Here is a 12,071-nt window from a genome sequence, read left to right as displayed (position 1 = left end):
CACTGTATCACAGTCATCCTGTTGATCATCAATTTGCACTTGCTCATTTAATATGCCAAAATATTATCTTTTTAATGATAAAATCTCTAAATATATTTTTATTCCTTATGATGCCCAGTATTACTTTCCTGAAAAAGTATTTTATCATAGATATTAAAAACTTTCTGAAACATTCAAATAATATAATCAAGATATCAATCTGATATCTGCATGTTAATTATATTTCAAAATGTGATAAGTATATACTAGTTATCATGATTCACTATGTCATCATTCACAATATATTCAAAATAGAAGTGCAACATTTAAAACTTTCTGTGGAAGATGTATTAAATAAAAGTAGTGTTATTATATAAAATTCACAAATATTAACAAAATAAAGTAAGACAATATTAAGTAGAAATTCAGCATATGAATTGTAATCATATTAAAATCCAGCAACACTATAAAAATGTTAAGAATGAAAGAAAATCTGAATGCCACTTGTACTAATGGGAGTAAAGTACATATTCATTTCTTTCAAACGGAGATCACAGAAAAGAACTCTTACTCACAAACACATATTTATGTATGAATTCCAATCCCAGATCAGCTATTTGCTATAAAGTATCTTTGGTTAATTCTTTCACCTCTTACATACACAATTCTAAATTTCTATGCATAAGGCATAGTTGAAACTGAGATAACCTGGCAAATGCTCAATGTTTGTGGTGAACAGAAATGAAGAGTAAAAGGAATAATAATGCTGAAATTCTCCAAAATAATCCATAGAGCGGAAAGATGTCCCATGAATTTAAAAGGGAAGAAGGTGTAAGCAATGAAGTTACCAAAGTGGTATAATATAATAAAAGGCTCATTTTGGAGCTGCTGAGAATATGAGGCAAGCAAAAGTGAGATTATTTGCCCTAGATGCTCATATAGGTAGGAAACCCTCCAGCAATGATTGTTTCAAAGCCTAGAAACTAATATTCCTGCATATGTTCAGACATATTATTAGAAATTTTCTGCTCAGCACAGCAAACATACAATTGTGCTGACAGGGCTTATGTTTAGGAAAAGCTTATTGTAACTGCCTAGTTTCAAACTCTGGCTTAAAGAACAAAATCTGTTTAAAGAGTCCAGTAATTTTGCATTATGACATGTTCACAATAAACAATCAATCAGCAATTAAACAACCTAAAATAGATCTCTTCCCTACTCAAATACATTCATTTTAATTCCCTCTCATACCCTATGGTCTCAATAGAAAGAAAAGGCTAATGAAACTCAGATCAGACTCAGTCCCTGACACTCAGTTACACTATGCTGTGGAGAGGTTACAGGATCAGAAGGCAGCACTTTCCTCATCTACAAAACCAAAACAAAGACTTTTACATCTGGGAGTGTTCTCTAGAGCAAGCTTAGAGGCATACTTACTCCAACCCAATTTTTTTTCTTTTGTATTCTAGCATCTCCCTGCTTCTGAATACTACTTCTGCAGTCAGCTTATATTTCTCCATATCCCCCCCTCTAAGGATGATGGGTTCCAATAGCATTTCTGTCTAAATTCCACATTGTCCTACTCCCTGCCCCCAATTTAAACATAATTCTACACATACACACACACAGAGTCCCTGTTTTATGAATGACAAATAATCATTCTTTTCCAATTCCCAATCAAAATTTAGTCCCTTTAACGTTAAACTGAAAGTGACTAAGGAAACAGCATAGTGTTTAAGTACTTGCCATGCACATGTGTCAAGTACTGAGTTATTTTTCCAGTACCATGTGTATATGTGTGTGTGTATGTAAGAGAGAGAGAGAGAGAGAGAGAGAGAGAGAGATACAGACAGACACAGAGACAAAAACAGAGACAGAGGGGCTGGAGAGATAGCACAGCAGGTAGGGCGTTTGCCTTGCACGTGGCCGACCCGGGTTCTAATCCCAGCATCCCATATGGTCCCCTGAGCACCTTCCTGAGTGAAGAGCCAGCAGTAACCCCTGTGCATCGCCAGGTGTGACCCAAAAAGCAAAACAAACAAACAAACAAACAAACAAACAAAAAACAGAGACAGAATCACAGAAACAGAGCTAGACGGGTGTGTGTTGTGTGTGGAGGGGAGCGTTGGTGGGGGTGGAAGCCAAGGCAAAGAAAATCCATGTGAATAAAACTTGCTTCTAGAATTATTTTAGTTCTGGCACCAAAAAAGTTCAAATCAGTCTCTTTTCCATGGTTGACACTAGAAAATAAGAAAACATATAAGTTCTCAGTATCAGTTTTTAGCCATGAGAAGAAAATAAGTCAGCAATAAAAGGAAAAATAAAAAATAAAATAACAAAATAAAATGCTGCAGTGAAGGGCTGGAGCAATAGTACAGCAGGTAGGGTGTTTTCCTTGTACAGGGCTGACCCGGGTTCGATCCCTGATATCCATTACGGTCCCCTAAGCACTACCAGGAGTAATTCCTGAGTGCAGAGCAAGGAGTAACCCCTGAGCATCTCTGGGTGTGACCCAAAAAGAAAAAAAATTGCAGTGCAATATGAAATATAAAAGAGAAACAAAGAGGACTTTGTGTCTCTACACTTTCAAATAATTGGTTAAAACTGAATTTTTCTAAGGGGTGACTGTCCTATTTTATATTATTTTCTGTGAGCATAAGAAAAAATACCCATGTTACTCATTCTAGCTTGAATTTGGAGTTTACTACTTTTACTAATAAAATCATAGTTTTGTTGTTGTTGATTTTAAATAGAATTCTACTAATAGAAAAGAGTAAGTAAAAGGCTTTTTTCCATTTATATTCTATACATAAAATATTTTTAAAACTCGAATTGCCATAAACAAAGGTATACAGAGTATATAATCTATACAATCTTGAGAGAATTCTTAAGAAGATGCATAGGGAGTTGAAACATACTCAATCCTCATATAAATCTAGCATTATAGTATTAATAAACTTAATTTAACAATAAAGTTTCAGGCTAAAGTTCATTTGTTTGGGACTAGAGCAATAGCACAGTGGGTAGGGCGTTTGCCTTGCACATGCCGGACCCAGGTTCAATTCCCAGCATCCCATATGGTCCCTGAGTACTGCCAGGAGTAATTTCTGAGTACGGAGCCAGGAATAACCCCTGAGCATCACCGGGTGTGGCCCAAAAACCAAAAAAAAAAAAAGTTTATTTGTTTGTTGTCAATCCAATAAATAATAATGTATTTGAAGGAGAAAAAAGAGTATCTGGAAAAAGAAAATCTAATATTTATAGAAAAAAATGAGTAAAATCTTAAATAGCTGTCTGGAGCATGATTCAATTTACTCCAAAACACACTGTGGTTAGAATAACTCATCTGTACACTAAAAATAAAATAATTATTAAATAAGCATAACTCTAATATGCTTATTTAAGAAGGGCAGTTTTATGATTATAATAACCATTTTCTGTAATCAGTTTATTTTAACTGTTATTTTCTTTCTATTTGGCATAAATTGAGCATTTAAGACGTGAACCTAGAAAGAGAACAGTTCAGAGCTATGAAAATAATAAGAATCCATTAAGTGGAGTTCAGATACAATCTTAGTGTAAACCTTTAATTAAAATAGATAGGAGATAATCATTCTGTATACTCAACATCTAAAATCCCAACATTATTGCAAATTTTTAACTGATCTAGACAGATATGGTTTCTTTTGATGAGCAGATTTTAACACAAACAAACAAAGTGTGAACATAATGGTTTTCTTTATGCTTCCAGGAGCCTGGGTAAGTAACCATGAGATGTGTGTCTGGGAGGTTTAGAAAACAAAGAAGGCAAATCAAACACTATTTGTCTCTCTATAAAAGCTTAGTGGGGCTGGAGTGATAACACAGTGGGTAGGGCGTTTGCCTTGCATGCCGATGACCTGGGTTCGATTCCCAGCATCCCATATGGTTCCCAAAGCACCCCAGGAGTAATTCCTGAGTGCATGAGCCAGGAGTAAACCCTGTGCACATCGGGTGGGACCAAAAAGAAAACAAACAAACAAAACAAAACAAAAGCTTAGTAAGATCTAAAGGAAGATGGAAGAAAATATATTTTTAAAAAAGCTCCAAAGTGTTACAGATGGAAGATGATATTTTAAAATGAATGGGAACAGAAGTGCTATATTGTTTCCACTTGATAAATTTCCACTGTTCCCCACAGCAAACCTATTTTTCTCATTAGAAAAGGGAAATTTAATGGGTTACAGGGAGGACTAGTGACATACATTTTTAATTTGCTTTTGTTTCTTTGGGCCACCCCTGGTTCAGAGCTAATTATGGGCTCCACAATTAGGAGCCCTGATGATGCTCAAGGTACTATATGGGATGCAGAGATTTGATCTTAAGTTAGTGGCATGCAAGGCAAACATCCTACCTGCTATACCATCTCTCTAGCTTGCTGCACTTTTTTAAAAAGGAATTTAATATAGATATGGTCTCAAATATCCCAGCAAGCAGATTTTCTACAAAATACTCTTTTCTCAGTTGACATTAGGAAGAACAGACAGAATGGTTACTTCCTGATATTAGCTGTAAGTGAGGTCCAGCAATATTACGGACTGGAATGGATGAGATCTGGAAAAAGTGTGAGGAAAGTAGTGGGATGTATGATGTTTACAATAATGTAATATTGGGGCTGGAGTGATTACACAGTGGGTGGGGCATTTGCCTTGCACACAGCCGACCCAGGTTCGATTCCCAGCATCCCATATGGTCCCTCGAGCACCGCCAGGGGTGATTCCTGACTGCATGAGCCAGGAATGACCCCTGTGTATCGCTGGGTATGACCCAAAAAAGCAAAAAAAAACCCAAAAAACATAATGTAATATTTTAGTGTCCTTATAACTTAGAAAATGTTAGAAAAGTAATAGAATCATTGGGCTCTCAAAATAATTACTGAAAAATTTTCAAAGGAGCAAGATCTTACATGCCAGAGACTTTCAAGTTTTGTACTTTACATCAGTTCACCTGATTTCCAGAAACAAAATCCAGCTCCCTGTCTGATAGCTTCACATAGATGTCTACAAATATTTTAAGCTTAGTATGTCCAAACATGAATTTCTGGCTTATTATAATCCCTCATTTTAATTTATTCCACTTGCATCCTTTACTATTATATTATAGCAAGTCTATATAAACATATGTTTAGACCCTGAAGTTTGAGGTCCTCCCCTATTTTCATAACCCTTATTGAAATTATAAGCAAATCCCTCCAGCTCTGCATTCAGAACCTTCCCTGTAGTGGATCTTTTGTCAAAATATTCACTATCATAATTCTCACTAAAGTCATCAGCCTCATTTGCTATTCTTCTGATTGTATTTATTATATAACAAGTCTTTCAGATTCTAGCCGTGATTCTTTCAGTCAATTATCACTAAAATAATAAAAGAGTAGCATTTTAAAACACCTAATGCTGTTATATTGCAACCCTCTCCTTCTCTCTGTTTTATATTATATAGGACACATTATATAATTTTATATTATATAAGACAATGCAGCATTTTGAAATGATCTGTCTAGCTTGTGCTCTTCTGTACACTTTTTAATCTTTTGTACTCATCCCTACATATCTCCCTTTTCTACATGTGCTCCAGTCATGTTACTTTCTTTATTGGCCCTAAGACACATGAAATGAATTCATTTATGAAGAACTTTACACTGACATCTCTTTTGTCCAGCATGTTCTGCCTTCCCAGCTGCTCGCCATAGCCCACTCTTCACCAACTTGCTGTACCCGATAAGTGGAATCTTTTCAAGGTCTACCACCACTATGAATAGAATTAATTTAATAGAAATCAAATTTTCTATTATCTTATTAAATTATCTTATTTAATAGAAATCAAATCTCTTTACTGTTTAATTCCACATCATATCAATTCTCTTTTCTGATCTTTCTCTTTATAACAATCAACCATACTATCGTAAACACTGCATAATCATAAATGCATTAAATTTATGATTCACCATTTGACTTATGAGTAAAACAAGATCTCAACATAGTTGACTATTTACATGAGAGCTTTGTAGTAAAAAGAGGAAGGAAGAAAGCAGGGAAGGAATTACCTTTTTCCTTCCCTACTTCCTTCCTTAATTACTTCTTAATTACTACTTCTTCCTCCCCTCCTTCCCTCCTCCCCTCCTTCCCTCCTCCCCTCCTTCCTTCCTCCCCTCCTTCCTTCCTCCCTCCTTCCTTCCTTCCTTCCTTCCTTCCTTCCTTCCTTCCTTCCTTCCTTCCTTCCCTCCCTCCCTCCCTCCCTCCCTCCCTCCCTCCCTCCCTCCCTCCCTCCCTCCCTTCCTTCCTTCCTTCCTTCCTTCCTTCCTTCCTTCCTTCCTTCCTTCCTTCCTTCCTTCCTTCCTTCTCTCCTTCCTTCCTCCCCTCCTTCATTTGTCTCCTTCCTTCCTTCCTCCCCTCCCTCCCTCCCTCCTTCCTTCCTTCCTTCCTTCCTTCCTTCCTTCCTTCCTTCCTTCCTTCCTTCCTTCCTTCCTTCTCTCCTTCCTTCCTCCCCTCCTTCATTTGTCTCCTTCCTTCCTTCCTCCCCTCCCTCCCTCCCTCCTTCCTTCCTTCCTTCCTCCCCTCCCTCCCTCCTTCCTTCCTTCCTTCCTTCCTTCCTTCCTTCCTTCCTTCCTTCCTTCCTTCCTTCCTTCCTTCCTTCCTTCCTTCCCTCCCTCCCTCCCTCCCTCCCTCCCTCCCTTCCTTCCTTCCTCTCCCTCCCCCTCCCTCCCTCCCTCCCTCCTTCCTTCCTTCCTTCCTTCCTTCCTTCCTTCCTTCCTTCCTTCCTTCCTTCCTTCCTTCCTTCCCTCCTTTCCTCCTTCCCTCCTCCCTTCCCTCCCTCCTTCCTTCCTTCCTTCCTTCCTTCCTTCCTTCCTTCCTTCCTTCCTTCCTTCCTTCCCTCCTTTCCTCCTTCCCTCCTCCCTTCCCTCCCTCCCTCCTTCCTTCCTTCCTTCCTTCCTTCCTTCCTTCCTTCCTTCCTTCCTTCCTTCCTTCCTTCCCTCCTTCATTCCACCCCTCCTTCCTTCCTTCCTTCCTTCCTTCCTTCCTTCCTTCCTTCCTTCCTTCCTTCCTTCCTCCACTCCTTTCTTTCTCCCCTCCTTCCTTCCTCCCCTCCCTCCCTCCTTCCTTCCTTCCTTCCTTCCTTCCTTCCTTCCTTCCTTCCTTCCTTCCTTCCTTCCTTCCTTCCCTCCTTTCCTCCTTCCCTCCTCCCTTCCCTCCCTCCCTCCTTCCTTCCTTCCTTCCTTCCTTCCTTCCTTCCTTCCTTCCTTCCTTCCTTCCTTCCCTCCTTCATTCCACCCCTCCTTCCTTCCTTCCTTCCTTCCTTCCTTCCTTCCTTCCTTCCTTCCTTCCTTCCTTCCTTCCTTCCTTCTTTCCTTCCTTCCTTCCTTCCTTCCTTCCTTCCTTCCTTCCTTCCTCCACTCCTTTCTTTCTCCCCTCCTTCCTTCCTCCCCTCCCTCCTTCCTTCCTTCCTTCCTTCCTTCCTTCCTTCCTTCCTTCCTTCCTTCCTTCCTTCCTTCCTTCCTTCCTTCCTTCCTTCCTTCCTTCCTTCCTTCCTTCCTTCCTTCCTTCCTCTCTTTATTCACAATCACAATATCCCGTTAATCACCGATTTCTCGGGTGGGCGCAGTAACATGTCATTTCATCCTTTCCCTGAGATCTTAGAAGTCTATCTCCACTTGGCCCTCCTAATGATGTTGCACTGGGGGCTCTTCAGGGTCAGGGGAATGAGATCCAGCTTGTTACTGGATTTTGCATATGAATACACATGGGAAGCTTGCAAGAATGCCCCATGTGGGCAGGAAACTCTCAGAAGATTGCCAGTTTCTCCCAGAGGGAGAAGTAGGCTAAAGATATTGCATGGCCACTTTGCAGCTGCGTGCTTCTGAGAGCTTGCTCTTAAGTCTCAGGCCTCATGCATGAAGGTACCAGCAGAGAACCCAGGTGTGTGTAATCCCATCAAGGGCCAACATCCAAGAGAGACTTAAAAGCAAGCTCTCAGAAGAGAGTGATACAGAGTGTCTCTTGCTCGCACTCCTGGCTGTCTTCCCTGGGGCCCCTGGAAGGGGATGGGCTCCAGCTTCCCTCCCCCCCTGAGCAGAGCTCCTGGTGGCCGAAGACCACCGGAACCTAGCTCTCTTTACTACATACACATATGCATACACAGACACACTTATGTGTGTATGTGTATGTATGTGTCTGTATGTGTTTGCAATGAACTCTGATAATGTTCTCCTAAAAGAACTTATGAAGATAAAGTTGTCTCCAAACTTATCGGAAGTATGAGTGCTCCTGAATAGTCCAACTCAGGTCTCTTTTAGGAGAACTTTAGTGTTTCTACTAGGTCCATTTACAACGGTGGGTCTCTGAAATGGAGCTCAGGATATCTAGGCAATTCTAAAGCAATTGTTTACAATCGGGACAGTGTTTCATTGTGAGGGGTCAAGGATGCAGTGCTGCTCCAGTTCTGGAGTCCTACATTGTAAGGCATTACCTAAACTAACCCCAGTAATACCTGATGGTGAAAGACAAAACAGTGCCACGGATTGAATGGGAATCTGCCACTTGCAATCCATGCCCCATAAAGTCTACACTATCCCTCTGGCCTACCACATTTCATTCAACCACTTTTTAAAACATATTTCATTTGGACATGTTTTAAAAACACACAAAAACATTTTACTAACTAATGGTATTTAAATGTTTTTTTTTTTCTATGTCTAGACTCCTGCAAAATTCCTACAAAAGAAGCAATCTAGATTTTGTTTCTCAGAAGCTTTCCCTTGCCAAGAGGCTACAGAGCTTGGGGGAAAAAAAAAAAAAAAACCTTTAGTAAGTGCTCACAATCACTTAAATTAAAGAGATTTCATTCATGCTGTTCTTTCCATGTTTCTAGATGATGAAACAGGCGATGAGAGTAAACAACTTGTCTATGAGGTGAACATGAGCCAAACTGCCCGTTACTGAAGCCCTGTGCTCTCAACCACAGCCCCTGATATTCTTTCCTCCTCCAAAGGAAAAATGACCTGGTTCCTTGGATGCGAACTCAGCATGTCATCCTGAGGCAATTTCAGCAAATGCTGAAAAAATTGGTGACTTGAGAGAGATTTTTTTACTGATCCCAGACACTTGTTAGCATACTTGCATCTGTCAGTTTAGAATTCTTTTTATTTTTTGTTAGGCAGTCATGCCTGGCCCTGCTCCTGGCTTACTCTCAGCTCTCAGTTCAAAGATTCACTCCTATTAGGACTCCGACAACCTGGTGTGCACGAAATCAAACCCAGGTCCAGGATGTGCAAGAAAGTTTTAAATGCAAAGAATTTATTAATTTAGGATGAAAGTTTTCATCAAAAATTTATGTTAATATTTTTGAATATTTTTAAACAACATTAAAACATGGGAATAAAAAATAAAGATCTCAGAGGTGACCTTAGCCAGCCAGAAGTATGCATATGATATAGTTTTATTTTCTTTTTTCTGGAAATAAATTAATATTTGACTTAGATAAAAGAAGAAAAAAACTCAAGCATTCATTGTGAATTACAGTAGACTTAAGACCCAATATCAGTTTTCAGTCTTTGCAGAAATACTATTTAGATATACTAAAATGGTCTTAAAAGAAGCCACATTTTGTAGAGTGAGGGGTGTTCATTCTAATAAGAAATAATATATTTTTATTTCTTATAGCTGAAAGGGTACTTACCAAGAAAGTGTATTTTTAATTGACCAGAAATAGGTTTTCCCTTGCAGAAAAATTATAATAAAACTTTGAAAAAATTTCTAAATATTTGATATTTGAAAAATGTAAAGAAATTTAACTTATTTCAGCATGGATTTTGTAAATTTCAATTTAAGAATTGTGAGTGAGTTAGACCTTTAAAACCACCTTACTAGAACATCTAAGATAAACTGATTTCATCAAAGTTCAAACTTTATTGTGTTTATAATTCAGGAAATTCTGATACTTAGAAAGTAAATAAAATGGGTTATAAATCTATATATTTAAAGGTATTTAAATAGCTGAATTAATGAATTGTATCAAGCATTATTCATATATCTTTACATTTGATTGCTAATACTTACTAGACATAAATAGAACATGATTCTAGAGTTGGACTTAAATAAAAAATATGAGCCAAGGTATATCTAATTAGCAGAAACAGTTCCCTAGCAAGTGCTTGCATGTTTGATGCCAGATGTGAAACACTGGTGCCACACAAAATAATATTTTTCTTATGTTAAAGAAAATGTTTTAAAAGGAAGAAAAGGAAGATACAGAGGAATAAAACTTTGTCACCCTAAATGTGTCTTTGGCAAAAGATACACATATGTTAGGTCCCTTAGAGCAGAATGGAGAATTTATGCGATGATACTTATTTATTGGGCCACCTCTGAAGAACCCAGAGGAGAACCAGATAATTTTTCAGTTATTGACATAAGATTTTAAATGTACAAGTTAAGAAATTTCAGTATCACAATTTGAAACCTGAAATAAACATTAAAAATATCCTTCTTACAAACAAAAGTGACCAATTGTGGGCACTGATTCTAATTTCAAATCCTGTATTTCCACTTAGTCATGAGGAAGTCACTCATACTTTGCATATCATACCTTTTGTACCATCATACCCCAGGAGTAGTCACTGAAACAGAAACACTGACTTCTCTAATTCCCTGTTTCTGCATCTCCTTTTGTTACCATAATGGGTACTACTTGGTGAAAAAAAAAACAGATTGTCAGTTTGCTTTTCTAACCAAATAATCTCCCCAAATTCCCTGGACTCCCAATATGAAATATTTAGTTGAATCTGTTTATTTAAAACTTGCCAACTCTGGATTTCATTTGACTTTATTTTACTTAATTTGAAAGTGTTAAGGAAAATAAAGAGTGATTTTTGATTTGCATTTTTTAAAACTAGCAATTCATCTTCACTTTTTTGTTTTTTTTATATTACTTATTGTTCATCACAATGCCTTCTAATAGCTTCTACTGATATTTCCTTGTTTTTCTCCTATATTTATGCAGTGTGTGAGGCAAAGCTGTTGACATAATGGTTTATCCAAAACTTAAATTATGTATTTGTTTAAACTTAGCAGTCCCATTCACTGCCTGCTTAAATTTAGCAAGCTTCCATGTTTTGGAAAATTGTCACAGACATACTTTTTCACATGTGCAAATTTATACATAGTATTATTATTATGTAATTTTTTTTATTTTTGGTTACTCCTGGCTCTGCACTCAGGAATTATCCCTGGCGGTGCTCATATGGGATGCTGGGATTAGAACCCGGGTCGGCCGAGTGCAAGGCAAACGCCCTACCCGCTGTGCTATCGCTCCAGCCCCCTATGTAAATTTTTTAAAATAGTAGTTTTTATAATTTTGGGAAGTATTAAATAAATGATGGCACAATCATACTTTGAAATACTATGAAGCAACAAAAATGAACACATGTAGTTAGAGTAAGGGAAATAGAAAGTCCTTCATTTGTCATCCACTATCCATTTCAAATACTCATTGCAGAATAACATGCAAATTTTGCTGCTATTATCACTGATATTACATAAAGAAAATAGGTCTGTGAGAAAATTAAACAGCAGATGAATCATCCCATTCTATACACTCTATTTCATGGTCACTCATGGCATTTACAATAAGGTAGTATATATATGATCTTTTGTTTTGCTCTTAAACAATAAAGTTTAAGAGCAAAACAATTTCCAATTCAAGTGGAAATGATTTCTAAAAGGAGAACCAAAGACATATTTTTAGCCCAAGAATGAGGCTTGCTGGACAAAACAAGACAAGCAGGTAAAGGAATCTAATTTTATGTATAACTACCAAAGACTTAATTATTTTCCAGGTCACCAACTATAGCAGAGCAGGTATTCAAGCCCCTATCTCACAGACGACCCTCTACTCCCCTCATTAAACTTTAGAAATAAAATTCAGTGAGTGAGTTTTCTGCACCTTTGGAACAAAGCCCATCTGGCAAATACTACTGATGATTATTATTCATTATGACCCTCTATCCATCCATGCAAATTTTAAAAATTACCTTTAAAAATTAAAGTAAATATGTCTTT

The 12,071-nt window shown here is 37.8% G+C and overlaps 1 protein-coding gene across 1 annotated transcript in view; it reads right to left on the bottom strand.

Annotated features, from left to right (window-relative positions):
- CNTNAP5 (contactin associated protein family member 5) overlaps positions 1-12,071 on the bottom strand; it is a 932,137-nt gene that overhangs the window by 350,065 nt on the left and 570,001 nt on the right. The gene's annotated exons all lie outside the window — the stretch shown is intronic.

The sequence above is a fragment of the Sorex araneus genome, chromosome X, assembly GCF_027595985.1.
Source record: "Sorex araneus isolate mSorAra2 chromosome X, mSorAra2.pri, whole genome shotgun sequence".
NCBI lineage: Eukaryota > Metazoa > Chordata > Mammalia > Eulipotyphla > Soricidae > Sorex > Sorex araneus.
The sequence above is the reverse complement of the archived record's forward strand: the minus strand, read 5'-3'. Positions and strand labels throughout refer to the sequence as shown.